Source organism: Mytilus californianus, unplaced genomic scaffold (genome assembly GCF_021869535.1).
Source record: "Mytilus californianus isolate M0D057914Y unplaced genomic scaffold, xbMytCali1.0.p SCAF_18, whole genome shotgun sequence".
NCBI classification, from domain to species: Eukaryota; Metazoa; Mollusca; class Bivalvia; order Mytilida; family Mytilidae; genus Mytilus; species Mytilus californianus.
In genome coordinates, this window is record NW_026262666.1 from 743,268 (window position 1) to 758,540 (window position 15,273).

At 31.5% G+C, this 15,273-nt stretch overlaps 1 protein-coding gene across 1 annotated transcript in view; it reads left to right on the top strand.

Moving 5' to 3' along the window:
- The first annotated feature begins 3,642 nt into the window (after positions 1-3,642).
- The window catches only part of LOC127726525 (kinetochore protein NDC80 homolog), a 98,768-nt gene continuing 87,137 nt past the window's right edge, over positions 3,643-15,273 (top strand). The window contains exons 1-2 of the mRNA XM_052233903.1: positions 3,643-3,676; positions 11,887-11,972. The gene's annotated coding sequence lies outside the window, so the exon portion shown is untranslated. The remainder of the gene's footprint in view (positions 3,677-11,886; positions 11,973-15,273) is intronic.

The window sequence follows — 15,273 nt, forward strand, 5'->3', positions numbered from 1 at the left end:
CAGGTACAACCAAACTTCCAAACTAAATCTTCAATCTATGGGAGATTTTAGTAAAGGTTTTTGTCTCTTTGTCTCGTCTCTTTTGTCGTAAGTTTTAGTTTAGAGTTTCCGGTGTAACACTGAAATATCTTATTCTAGAAAAGGACAGTTATTGCTGTTAATATTTGATTTATTTAAAGTACGTTCCTTTGGGTAAATTTCAACAGTATTTAGACAATTCTTGATTATTTAATGCAAATATATCATCAAGATAACGGTAAGTGCTGTTGAGTTGATCAATTAAATGGAATTTAGACGGTTCTTTACTGAGTTTTGCAATAAACTGTGCATGATTCATAACAGTATAGAAACACGTTTGCTAGTAAAGGGGTTCAATTGGTGCCCATAGGAATACATTTTTTTATAGTCATTAAACATTTAAAATGTTTGTGGCAATATAAGTTTAAACAAATAATAAACAACAAAATAAAACATAACAGTATGTAAAAAAAACCATAAAAATCATAAGTGATAAATTTACAATATTCAATAGCCATGTTACAATGAGACCTCTGCCCTCAGTTCTAATTAATGACCTTTTAAAAAAGAAGCCAATACTTCTAACATATCTAAAGGAAGCGGGGTTATATACATAATAATTTTTGTTCATCAGGGAAATGAATGAAATGTTCATCATCTAATTGTATATCATTATATAGTTTTTTTTTGATATTTTCGTTTACCTTGCAATTGAGAATAAAATGAAATTCGTCTTCGACGACTTTGCAGGTTTTACACAGTCTTTGTTCTCGGTGAATTTTAATATAACGACCATTTTCTATTTCAAATCCATGGTCACTTATACGAAGTTTAGTAAATATATTCCTGATAGAATTACATATTACCTGTCGAAAAACTTTATTGCCGAAACGTACATAAATGTTGTCATAGAGAAAATTTAAGGCTTTAATCATCTCATCACAACCTCCAGTAAGTATATCTAACAAAAGTAAAATATGAAAAAAAACGAACTCTAAGGAAACTTCAAAACAGAGTTCCTTATCAAAAAATTAATGGCAAAATCCAAAGCTCAAACACATCAAACGAATGGTAAACAACTGTAATATTCCTGACTTGCATACATACCTTTCTCATTTGAGAAGAAGACTTTATATGAGTTCCAGCAAATAAATTTGCAATCAGATTTATCAAACGACCATTTAATTATTTAGAAAACTTTTGGTTGATATTATTGTGTGGAAGTGTAGTATAAAGAGTGGAAAAGTCAAAACTGTCAACCGAATCAAAAGAACCATCAAAAGCACGTAATTTATCCAAAACATCCAGAAAATTTGTTACACTCCAAAAATTGTTAATTCCACTATTTTCATATGTTTTATTACAAAAAATAATGATAAGTTCTATAATAGTAGTTAAGGAACTCGTTAAAAGCACCAAAAGATTAATAGTAGAACACTTACTAGAGGCCGAGATGAAACGATATGTTATGTTATTTTTTTGTGTAGTTTAAGTAAAAAATACATAGTGGTGTACATCAAATGTTCAGAGGAGGCCTTAAGCTGAGCGGTGGAAGTGACATGAATATTAACTATATCAACAATAGTCATGATATCAATAACGAAAGTTTTAGATATATGTTCCCTTGGCCCATATATAACAATACAAACATAAGCTCTTTTAAAGAGCTTTTTACCGAATATAAAAATAACATAAACATGTAACATTGAAATACACAACATGCAGACAAGATATATATAACAGCACAGGCATATTGAAATACATGCAAAGCACTACTAAAATACATATCTAAGCATGCCAAAACTGAAGCACAACTAAAATTTAAGCACAACTAAAGTTAAGCACAAATAAAAATATAGCACACATGCAATATATAACATATTAGAGCTATTTCTAAAGTATGAAAAAGCTTATATACATGCAGAACAACAGCATTTTGAACCATTCAAGGACTGTATAAGGCTCTTTAATTGATAAAAAAACTGTTTTCAGTCCTGAAATGGTCAGGTAGGCTGTTTCACAGAGTAGCAGCTGCAAATTTAAAACTTTTCTTACCAAGCTGTGTAGTTTTTACATGTGGTATATCAAGTATATTACTATATCTGAAAGAATATTTACAATCTTTTATACATTTAATAAATCATGTAAACAGACAGGTGCTAATTTATTAACTATAGTAAAAGTTTCAATTGCCATTGATTTGATTTGATTGTTGGTGTTTTAACGCCACTTTTTAGCACCGCTTCTGGGCTATTTCGTGGCGGCCAGTTTTTATTGGTGGAGGAAGCCGGAGTGCCCGGAGAAAACCTCCGACCTTCGATAGGAAAACTGACAATCCTAGTCAATTAAGATTGGAGTCGAGTGCACCCGCACGAGCGGGGTTCGAACTCACAACCTCAGTGTTGACTGGCTAGTGATTACAGTAGTAACTACTTAGACCACTCGGTCACCGAGGCCTCCCAATTGCCATTGATCTTTGTCTTTTAATATGCAGTGAAGGCATCTTAGCCTTTTCAAGCAACTGTTGATATGAGCTTGAATGGTCTTCGTACACAAACCTTAGTGCTCTTTCTTGCACTTTTTCTAATATTTTGGAATTTTTCTCGGTACAGAAATGCCATGACAAAGGACAGAAATTGAAATTGGACAAAATAAATGTATGGAAAATAGTTAGCTTACTTAGCTTGTTCAAATAAGTTTCCAAACGTTTTAAAATATTTAGTTGCTGAGATGCCTTCCTGCATATTTTACCAATATGAATATCAAAATCTAGCTGATAATCTATGTCAATGCCAAGTAATCTGACAGTTGACTCACACGAAAGATCAGCACTTTGTATACGTATACATGGATTTTTGTTATAAATCTTTTTCCCAACTGCTAAAACCTGAAATTTGTCAGGGTTAATTCTGCATTTTATTTATTTTGAACCACTCAATAAATTTGAGTGATTCAGATTCCAAAGTAGAAATCAAAACATCATAATCAGGACTACAGTAAGATAAAGTATTGTCATCTGCATAATTATGCAGAGTTCCAAGAACTAAGAAATAAGAATATATCATTGATAAAAACATTGAAAAGAAGGGAGCCCAGGATAGAACCCTGGGGAACCCCCTTATGAATGTCAGCCCAACTGCTAAGAATACTCTTAATTTTAATTTGTTGTTTCCTGTTTGTCAAATAAGATTTAAGAAGTGAAAGTCGACAAGCAGAGGCCGATAGTTTTTCTTTTCAAAACTCTACTCATTCGTAGGTTACATCTTTATTAAAATACAAACAAAGTTTGCCTTTTTAAAACAATCAGAGACATATAATACAATGTCTCTGAAACAATCATACCATTTCTTAGTAATGTGAGTCACAGCTTGGATCAACAGACTTGTCATGCTTGTGATACCTTATTAAAAGTATATGATTTTTTTTATATGTAAGATATTAAAATTCGTAATATTTCTACAATGAGAATGATTATCTACTTCCAAGCACGGACCGCAGCTCATACACTCTGCAGCAGTGGCGAAAATATACAAGTACGCTATGTTTCGGCTATTTCCGGAAAATAAAATATCCGTCATACATTCTGAACTTTACATGTTTATTGTTATTTTTAGTATAGCGCCCTTTTTGAAAATCACCAACAGCTTTCAGTTAATACGTAAGTTATTAGATTGATTTAACACAGTTAAATTCAATTTATGATAATATAACTTATGCACATCATCGATAGTAAATTGCTTTGCTCGTCACAGATTCATTGACCGAAATAGATGACCTTTGCAATAATTTGAATAAAAGATTCTTTGTTGATCAACTGACCAAAACCCATTCATCAGGCCAGGAATAACCATCAATTGGAGGATTATCCTTTATTCTGGTAAAATCCACCATTTGACATATAACGTGAGGGTACCCAAATTGCACCCACGTTTATTTATGATCCAAACAAAAGTTTCCATTGCCATTGGGCATTTTGCAGTTTATTGTCGAGCCTTCGACTTTTGTCGAAAAAGCGAGACATAGCGATCCTACATTCCGTCGGCGTCGTCGTCGTCGTTGTCGTCGGCGGCGTCCACAAATATTCACTCTGTGGTTAAAGTTTTTGAAATTTTAATAACTTTCTTAAACTATCCTGGATTTCTACCAAACTTGGACAGAAGCTTGTTTATGATCATAAGATTATATTCAAAAGTAAATTTTGTAAAAAAAAAAATTCCATTTTTTCCGTATTTTACTTATAAATGGACTTAGTTTTTCTGCCAGGAAACATTACATTCACTCTGTGGTTAAAGTTTTTGAAATTTTAATAACTTTCTTAAACTATCCTGGATTTCTACCAAACTTGGAAAGAAGCTTGTTTATGATCATAAGATAGTATCCAGAAGTAAATTTTGTAAAAAAAAAATTCCATTTTTTCCGTATTTTACTTATAAATGGACTTAGTTTTTCTGCCAGTTAACATTACATTCACTCTGTGGTTAAAGTTTTTAAAATTTTAACAACTTTCTTAAACTATCCTGGATTTGTACTACACTTGGACAGAAGCTTATTTATGATCATAAGATAGTATCTAGAAGAAAATTTTGATAAAAATATGTTCCATTTTTTCCGTATTTTACTTATAAATGGACTTAGTTTTTCTTCCAGTTAACTTTACATACAGTCTGCAGTTAAAGTTTTAAAAACATTTATTAGATTCAAAAACCATCCTGGATTTTTACCAAACTTGGACAGAAGCTACTTACAATCAAAAGATAGTATAGAGAGGAATATTTTTATTAATTTTTTTCCTCATTTTTGTTGAGCCTGCAATTAACAGCAAAAGTAGGCGAGACACTGGGTTCCGCGGAACCCTTACGAATTTTTTTGTATATATAATATATGTATCCGTTATATACTTAAATTACTATATAGTTCCACCAACACACCTTATCGCTTTTTGGAAATCTGTCCTGTTTCACCCAAGAATCTGCCCCGCTTGAACTATTGACGTCATACAACAATATTTTTTCCATAATTGGTGGCGTCAGATATTTTGTGTTATGACGTCATAATTTTACGGGAACCTTTATGGTGTCCAGTAACGGCAGACAAATAGCGATAAGGTGTATTTAAATTTTGAATCCATATTGAATCATAGCCTAGAAAAATTGGGTTTAAACTGATCTCTAAACGATCCATGATGCGGTAATGAGGAGTACACAAATTTCATCCATGCTTAACCTTTTCGGCGCCAAAACGTCATTTTTGTCGTTAACCGCTAGCACGCCAAAACGACATTTTTGTCGCTTTTTAACAGATCCCACAAACCATTAAAAACATATATAAAAAACATTATTTCATTGCCGAAACCATTATAGGTTTGAAGGAAAATAACTGACATGGTTCTGTTATACAGATGAACCCTAAAAGTCCCAAATATATATTGAATTTTTGTGGTTGAAAACAATTTTTTTTAGAGGCAAGGTGCAAATTTTTACACAAGCTATACACCAATTATAAACTTTGTATGCCTTTATTTATCAAATTAATTTAGTGAAATTAGTTCACATACATAGTTGACTGTAAAAAAAACCCAATTGTTATTTTATTTTTAAATTGTAACGTTTATTCGAATGACGTCATCAAAACTGGTGCTGTGTGTGACGTTTATGCGTATAAATTTTGCAGGTACTTGAAATTACTGGTAACGTTTTGCAGTAAAACCATTGAGTTTTTACCGATTTTCACAATGTGAAGTGTTACAGATTGCAAATCGTTTGACAATTGGTATCACAGTTTGATTTCTGTAAATATATTCAATAAAAACTGTTTGTTCAAATTTAGTAGGATACCTCGGCAGATAAAGTTGGTTGAATTCGGGAATATCTGTTTTTGAATGCACTATTTTACCCAACATATTTCTTGAAAAACTTACTCATTTGCTGTTGGTGTAAATATATGTTGACTTCATTAGTATTAAAAATACCAAAATACTAAAGTTATTAAAAATTTGGACAATGTCTTTTAAAATAATTTCTGTGAAAAGCCAAATCAAAACCTGAATTTTTTATTTATCATTCTAATACTTGAACATGGCATACACTTTTCATACTCCGCCTTAATTGTTCATGTGTCCCACTTCGTTGTCAATTCAATGTTTGAAAACATGTTCTATTTTTAGTAAAGATCGTGTTATGAATTACCTATCCTTTATTTTCTTATTTACTTTTTGTCTTTTGTCATTGTGTTAGGGTTTTTTTTTTTGTGCTTGGTCATATTTTGACAAGTAAAACTCTTTTCAAAGTTTTTTGCTATTTGTTCTAATGTTATACTGGTACACGACACCGACAGTTCAAGATTAGAAGAGGGGATCAGCGCATACAAAAATATACTGAGCTTTACCAAAGCCAGGAAGATGCCTTTGGCCAACAGGTTGTCGTTATCACATACCTTTTGTTTGTCATGTTTGTTTTTTCAATCCTTCAATGCTTAAATCTTAACATGTCGTGAACTTTCTCATTTTAATGGTTTCACATTGAATTAAATGAAGGCCAAAAAAAAAAAGAGAGGCGAAAGATACTAAAGGGATAGTCAAATTCACAAGTCGAAAACTAACTGACAATGCCAAGGCAAAACACGAAAACTGACCAAAAGACAATTAATAGTACACACACAACATAGAATACTAAAGACTGAGGAGCACGAACCCAAACAAAAACTGGGGGAGATCACATATACAAAACTATTGTTGAAGGCAGTACGACGACCCGTAGTTTATAGCCTTGTCCTGATGTCTTTGGTGGCTATAGGTGTCTCATTTGTAACCATACCCAATAGCATGACTTTCAGATCATAACGGACTCTTTCAAAATAATACTGGTGCCAAAAGAAAATTCTGAATTGTTTATTTTCACAACCAAAATTGTTTAACAGTAGCTTAAGATAACCAATATTTAAACACGGACGGCAGTGCATGATTCTATTCAAAAGTTAAGCTAATACTAGTATTGAAAATTCAAATCCAACACACAAAATTGATATACGAACTTGTTTTTATACAGAAGTTATTAACAGCATGTAGATTTTTTTCAGTCCATCTGATCCATTAAAACTATTGAACTATTGTCATCATTTTGAATCGTTTTTATTTGTTTTTTTGTTTTTGTTTTGTTAGTCATGTTAGTGGGAAAGATTAAACAAGACTCTAATTTAACTACTTCGTATGACTATATATATGAAAAAGATCAAGATATAATCAAATAGAGCTAAGGAAAAGAGATACAAGTATAAAGAATATAATATTCTTGTAATTCCGAGACCACAGTGTTGTAAGAAATGTTTCCGTTTGGCTTTAAAAATCCAAATCTCGGGGGAGCGAGGTCCTCATCGTGATCATCTATTCCATTTGTCAACGGCGGTTGTTTCCACTCATGTCAGAATTGATTTATTGTCCCAGTCGTTGTTTTTTCGGTAATATTTGAGTGTTTTTTTTGTCCAAGCGGTTGTGTTTGTTTATATCCGACTGCTATATTTTATTTTGGGAAATGAATGCTGATAGCAAATTTTAGTAGTCTCTGATAATTTTTTCACAGACTATCATACTTTATCTTTTAGTGTTTGAAATATTGTATAATGTCCGACTATCTTTTAAGAATAAGTTGACCTCTATAAATCTTTGTTTTATTGTGTGTGTCCTGGAGTTAAAGTCTCATTTACATGATTTACACCGAGTCTGCAACTCTTTTTAAAATTGGAGAAGGGTTTTTAAAGTAACCAGTTTGTGGTTATGTTTGTGCATGTATCAAATCAAGTTCAAAATCTTAAAGAATCAACCACAGTCAAAAGGAAAGTATGTCGTCCGTAATTATGATTGGGGAAAACTTTTGGTACCAACATTTACCTCTTTTTATTTCATACTTCAAACTAACCATGTACTAGTTTTAAAAAATAGATACTACATCATAAAGTTAGAAGCAATGAAAGAAAATATTTACATCATTTGGGGCAATATCGATTTTACCGAAATTCCTAAATGAACTCTTGCCAAAATATTGTGTCTCTACGATAAGATAGTTTCTTCTCATCATCTGCCTAAATCACACCAATGAAAAAAGATTTATATAAGATTTTTCGATGTCAATGATCGCAACAAATAGAAATAGAAAATAGTTTCATCGACAGGCCTCATTTAATGACAAAACTGATTTGAGTCGGACATGTATCTAACACACCAAAGGATTTCTTAAACCTGTACCTATAATTGTTCTTTACTGAACTTAAGTTCAAAACATTTAAATATTATCTGTAAAAATCGGCTTATTCCATAAAAGGGTCAAGACAGTTTGAACCACAGATAAACATCAAATACAAACATCAAATGTTACATAAAAAAATAAAGATATGGCGAAATTAATTGAACTTCGCATGCCTTTGACATGTAAAATATTGACTTGAATACTGAAAAAAAAAAAAAAAGAAAAAAAAAATCAGTTTAGGCGCGCTATATGAAAAAAGAAGCAAAACTGATGGTAAAAGTTTACTACAACTGGTTTAGTCAGACAATTGACAATCCTCAAAACCAAATCGGCAAATCAAAATGAAGGATAAGTCACACAATTGTAAGGTTAAAGTAAACTTATTTCAGATTATACATTATCAGAAAAAAGATAAGTTATTGTGAATATTCATGAAATATTTGTCGTTGAACGCAGTTGTCATTCGATTTATTGCTCAATCAGTTAAGACTTTGGTGGTTAAATCATTACAATGCTATATACTAGTATCCCGATTTTTGTGGTGATGTGCAAAGTGTTAAGACGGACTCTACAGCGATGGTGCTTTAAAAATAAACCAGACCGAGGCCAGCAATGAAGAAACTGAGAACACTGCTCGTCTTTTGAATCCCTCGATGATATCAAATCTTGCATGATCCTTTATATCAAAATACAGTAATTGAGATATATTTTCTTCAATATATCTTTGTTGTTTGTAATATTTATCATGTTATAAAAATCTTCATTTATTTCATTAATTTCCATTTTGTCGTGTTTTTTTTTATGGTATTCTAGAAAAAGAAATAGAAATGAAATAAAATAACTTCGATTTCCAACTCGAACATAAAAAAATCACTGAATACACGCAAGGTCCGCTACGTGTACTCAAGTTTAAAGGTTACTCCTGAGAATGTTGGAAATTTCCCCGAATGTTCTAGATGTCTAATAAATCGATTAACGAGGATAACGTGCATGTGCTTGTAGGTAATGTGTTGACGTAACGTTACATATTGTTTATAGTAACGTCATTCAAAAAGGTATGGCCACGTAACAATGTGAAAAAACAATGTCTCTGCGCTCAAAGGGTTAAATTCAAATCCCGAAAAAATTGAAGAACACTAGCAGATGTTTTGTTTTATTTCTTCAAATATTTATAACAATTATACTTTAGTCCAAGCTTTCTATTCTTTTTTTAAAGAAATAATCATGCTCATAACATATTTCATTTGCTCATTTTTAAAAGATGACTTGTTGTGGATGTCGCATGGTGACATTTCCGTAGATTTTACTTTTTCCAGTGAATACTTCATCAGTTGATATATGTACTGTGAATGTACTGTGAATGTTTTGTGAATATTTAAATATTTTCACAAAAATGTACTTATTGAAAGACGTTCATAATGTCAAATAAATACAAATTGTTTAGTCCCTAAGAATACTTGTAAGATTTTTGCTGTAACATGTATACATGTATGCTAAATAAGTGCAATTTGGGGCAGGGGCAGATCCAGGATTTTAGGTTAGGGGGCTGTAACTTCAATTTTCGCTGGAGATAGGCGAAATTTTTTGTAGAAGTAAAATTATCGAAATATTCTTCTAGAGTGGGTGCAAAGTAGATATATCTCGCTTATAATTCTGTGGAAAATTAGTGAGAAATTAAAGTTTCAAGCTAAAACTGCATAAATCCACCCCTGACAACAATCTTCAATCACCATAATTACCAAGAAATCTGCATGATCTGTGAGCTTCTATTCATTGACTATCAGAAAACGGGACTGAAGACATATAGAATAGAGACAGACCTCAATACAGAGTACACAAGCTGACCCTCCATATAAAAAAAAAATCAAGCGAAAATTATGTCAATATGGTTCCTTGGAAAACTGGTGTTACATTCATATAAGTCAATATAAGAGCATATAAAGAAATGACGTTATAAATTTCAGATTAGTAATCACGTTGATTCTGTACTGTTAAACTTACTGGTTTTTTTAAACTTTGAATGTTAAAACAGATGGAATGCGATGACATTAATTTTCATCGTCTCTACAGATACTTTATTAATATTAAGCTAAGGACAACCCTTGCTTTGCATGCATATTTTAGGGGGTGCATGCCCACCACACCCCGCCTGAGTTCGCCCCTTTGGTTACTCTATACAATTTAGGGACTGTGACATTAGTGAGATAGACCAATAAAGGTATAAGGCCCGAGACCACAGTTAATGACCTTAAGCTTGCTTTTCTTTGTCCACGAATATAGTTCCCTTTAATTAAAGTGTATTTTTTCTCTTTTCCTTTCTCATTTATTTCTTAGTTTTTATGGGGTGGAAATGAAAGAAGAGACCTGAAATAAATTTCTGGATGTTGTATTAAATTAAACTGATTTTGATATGGAAATTAAATTAAAGTGGGATTAGGCCAGGTGCAAAAAGGTAATATTTACAGTTTTCAGAACGTCTCTTGACTTGTCCATCATGTCCATAGGGGTATGCATATGGATGTGTATTTGCTAAATTTGTAAGATGTAATAGTGCAATCTTCTGAATGTTGGATATTTTTTTTGGACTACATGTACAAATGTAGAACTGTACATTACACACACAAAAGATTTGACAAAAAGACATGAAATTTTTTTAATGAGACAAAGAGTTATTAAGAACTAATAGAGAAAATTAATTGTGGTCTTGTGGTCTACGGCCAAAGTTTTCATCACAAAATTTTTTAAATGGATATTAGAGCATCTTTTTGCATATACATATGTCATTGTATGTATATACCATTTTCAGCTTTGATGAGTTCTCATTGGTCTCACGTAATTGCTAATCCTACTTCCTGTGCTGACTTATGTGAAAATGTGGATTATATACCTCAAACATTTTGTAGCTGATTATTACTAGGGAATTAGTCTGACTTTAACAGTGCTTGTTCCAAAATGGCATAAAAAGTGTTTAACATATTTAAATAGGGTAGGAAGTTGAACTAAAAAAATAGGGTACATGTAGGTAGGGTTAGCGGAAAGACATGTATTATTTTTTTTGGCCTAATTAATGGATACATATATGTATTCATGACTGGTTTCCTTAAGTCTGCATCAGTTCCAACTATAAGATTTGTTAGTCAAAATGGATAGGAAGAGACTACAGAACAAAAATGAGATTTTATTAGATGGAAATTTAGAAATTAAAAGTAGGAAAAGGAGGGTCATGTTAGTTTTTATGTTTCTCTAACAAATTGCATCATGAACATGATGTAGTGTCAAAATCAATTACATGTTGTACATGTCATCACAAAGTGGTCATCAAAGCTTGTTTTGGTAAATGCAAATATATGTTCACATTTTTTTTTTTTTTTTTTGGGATAAAACATGTAAAAACTGCATTATACCTCAATTCCTGTATCTCAGTATATTATGGTGAATTGAGGTATAATCCACCAATTAATGGTTATTCCTGACCTGTACATGACAGTAGAGCTTTTATTATTATTTTCCCCCTTAAACCTGTCCCCAAACAGTTTTATATCTTATTCCTTACCAACTATTCGGTTTGGGAAGATACACTTAAATTAGGAATCAAATAATTCAGTGATACGAACTTTACTTTTTGCCACAGAATAAAAAAGATACCACAGTCTGGCACAGAACTACCCCAAAACATATACAGACAGATTTTAGATACATGTGCAGTGCATGGAAAAAGTGAGTATTCATCACATACAGTGACATAAAGTTTGTTTCTATAAATTTATTTCATATCAAATTGCATTTTTTCAAAAACATATTTTGAAAGCATGTTATGACTTTATGACAAACCAAAGCTGTGTGGAAAGCTGAATTTGTCTAAATTTTATTTGTTTATTCGACTTTGAGTTGTTATTATATCCGGAATGAGTTACAGCAGGTGACCTAAGGCCAATCGTCATCAAAGACATCATTGAAAAATTGTATCTTTCATAACTTGATATGTATTGCATCTATTGTGTGTGACAGGAAATTTATGATATACATGTACATATAGTGCACAAATTTGAAAGTCATCTATCTATATCATCACCATGATGTTAAATAAACATTGTGATGAAATCATGCAACAGAAAATGACAATGGTTCATAACAAAATTATAATCTAAACATGCTAAACAATTTGACCTGTTGATACAATTAGTAATGCTTTTTTGTCATTTAATGTTTACGTATTTAAAGTTGTATCTCGTCTCTCTATTATTAATATACAAACAATGTATACCAGCTTTTAATTGTTTGGTATGACTATAAATTTTCACTCCTGTTCTCGTACTATGAACAACAAAATTAATTATTTTGTAAAAAATATTTCCGTTCCCCATTACCTTACAAAATTATTTTCATTTACCTGTGTACATTATTATACGCCCATTTACAGGACGTATTATGGTATACCATGTGTCTGTCCATCCGTCGTCAACATGTCGGACAATAACTCAAAAACGCTTTAACCAATCTGCATGAAACTTTGGTGACGTGAGCTCTCTTTCGTTTTTTATAAGTTTTAGATTTTAAGTTTCCAAGTTTTATTCATTAAAAAAGGGGGATTTTCCAGTTTTCGGATAATAACTCAAAAACACTTTCACTAATTTGCCAGAAACTTTGGTGAATTGTTTATATCTATTGACATGAGCTCCCTTTCGATTTTTATTAATTTTAGATTTTTTGTTTCTGAGTTATTGTGTTTTATTCATTAAAAAAAGGTTTTTTTTTTCCAGTTTTCGGACAACAACTCAAGAATGCTTTCAGCAGTTTTCATGAAAGTTTGGTGAATTGTTTCTATCTATTGACATAAGCTCCCTTTCGATTTTTATAAACTTTCGATTTTACATTTCCGATTTTATTCATAAAAAGGGGGTGATTTTCCAGTTTACGGACAATATCTTCTTTAAAGTGATTTGAGCAGTTTTCATGAAACTTTGTTGACTGGTTTATATCTATTAAGCTAACCTCCCTTAAGTTTTTCATAAATTTCTGAAATGACATTGAGAAGTTATTGAACTTTATTCTTTAAAAAAGCGACAGGTGTATCATGCGCTCATGGCGCAGCTGTTTATTCTATTTGGCGGCATTTTGTTCAAGGTTTACATCGCTATATGGCGGTATTTTGATCAAGGTTATGGTTGACTTTCTGAAATTGCTAATTATCTCACTCCTTATTTTATTGATTTTGTATTTACATTGTGTCATAGATTTATTTGTTCAGTGTATATTCACTTGTTTGTTTTCATATGTCTTTTGATTGAGTTAAGCCATTTCAATTGATATTTTATAGTGTGTCTTTCTATGTTGTGATATCACACTATTGTTTCAGGTAAGGGTGAAGGTTGGTACCTATTGAAACGTTTAAACCTGCTGCATTTGTTTGCACCTGTCCTAAGTCAGGAACCTGATGTTCAGTGGTTGTCTTTTGTTGATGTGGTTAATAAATGTTTCTCGGTTCTCGTTTTTTATATAGATTAGACTGTTGGTTTTTCTGTTTGAATGGTTTTACACTAGTAATTTTTTGGGGCCCTTTATAGCTTGCTGTTCGGTGTGAGCCAAGGCTCTGTGTTGAAGACAGTACTTTGACCTATAATGGTTTACTTTTAAAAATTGTAACTTGGATGGAGAGTTGTTTCATTGGCACTCATACCACATCTTCTTTAATATATCTATAAACAATTCAATCTGTTAATATTCTATATTAGTACCAATGCAAATTTATCATGTTTATCAAAAGTATGACTGGAAATTCAAATTAAATGACCCCATGGTCATGATGATAGATTTTTGAAAAAATGTAGTTTTATTGTCTCCACTGTAAAGAAAGTTGCAGTATGGGAGACATGGTGATGGTGATGATTATTTGTATGAAGCTTTATATTTCAGAAGGTAGATTAGAAGACCATATGATATATAATGCTTCAAACCTTGTGTTGCTAAGTTTCTGTCTGTCATAATTCCAATGGCAATGTCCTTGACCTCATTTTTATGGTTCAGTGACGTGACTGCTTGTAAAAAAAATTATAGTTTTTTTTTCTTGCCAGGCATTTATGGGTTATATAATTATAATAAACCCTTACTTCTTCAATGTTTCTTGTTTGTCTGTATGCAAGGCCCCTTCTCCCCTTTTACGATTTTCATTTAAGTTTCATTCCTCTTCCATTTCTTTCATTATTCAAGTAATTTCAGACATTATATTAACAAAATATATGCTACACCCGCAAACTTTTGTTTCAATATTTCTATTTCAAATTATCATGATCGTGTCAAAATTTTTTATTAAAAAAAAAATATAAAATACCAATACCACTTCTAAAAATTGATATATCAAAAGAATTTGTATCTATATTAAGAAATTCCCTATCTTTGGGCAATTGAATACATTTTTTTAGTAATATTATGAAAATGAAATAAAACTCATTGTCATATAATTTTTCATCAAAAATCAATAAGTAAGAAAACTTACATAAAATTGAGAATGGAAATGGGGAATATGTCAAAGAGACAACAACCCGATCAAACTGCAGAAAACAGCCGAAGACCACCTGAATAGGTCTTCAACACAGCAAGAAAATCCTGCACCCAGAGGCGGGCTTTAGCTGGCCTCTTAAATAAAAATGTGTACTAGTTCATTGAAAATGGACATCATACTAAACTCAAAAATATATAAATGAACTAAAATTAAAAAACATACAAGACTAACAAATATTAGATATCGAAATACTCCCAAAAGCAACCATATGCATTTACAAGTTAACTTAGGGAAACAAGCTTGATTTATTAACTGAAAAAAAACACAATTATCTTCCTTAATTCAAGAGCAAGAGTGATACATGATAATATGAGTTGAAATTATACAAATAATTCTTCCAATCAGAGATTTCTATTACATTTAATGTCAGAAGTACTTAAGAAGTAATGTTTTGTTTCTTAGAATTTTATGAGCTACATGTAAAAGGGATGATTTAAAAATAACACCAGTTATTAACTT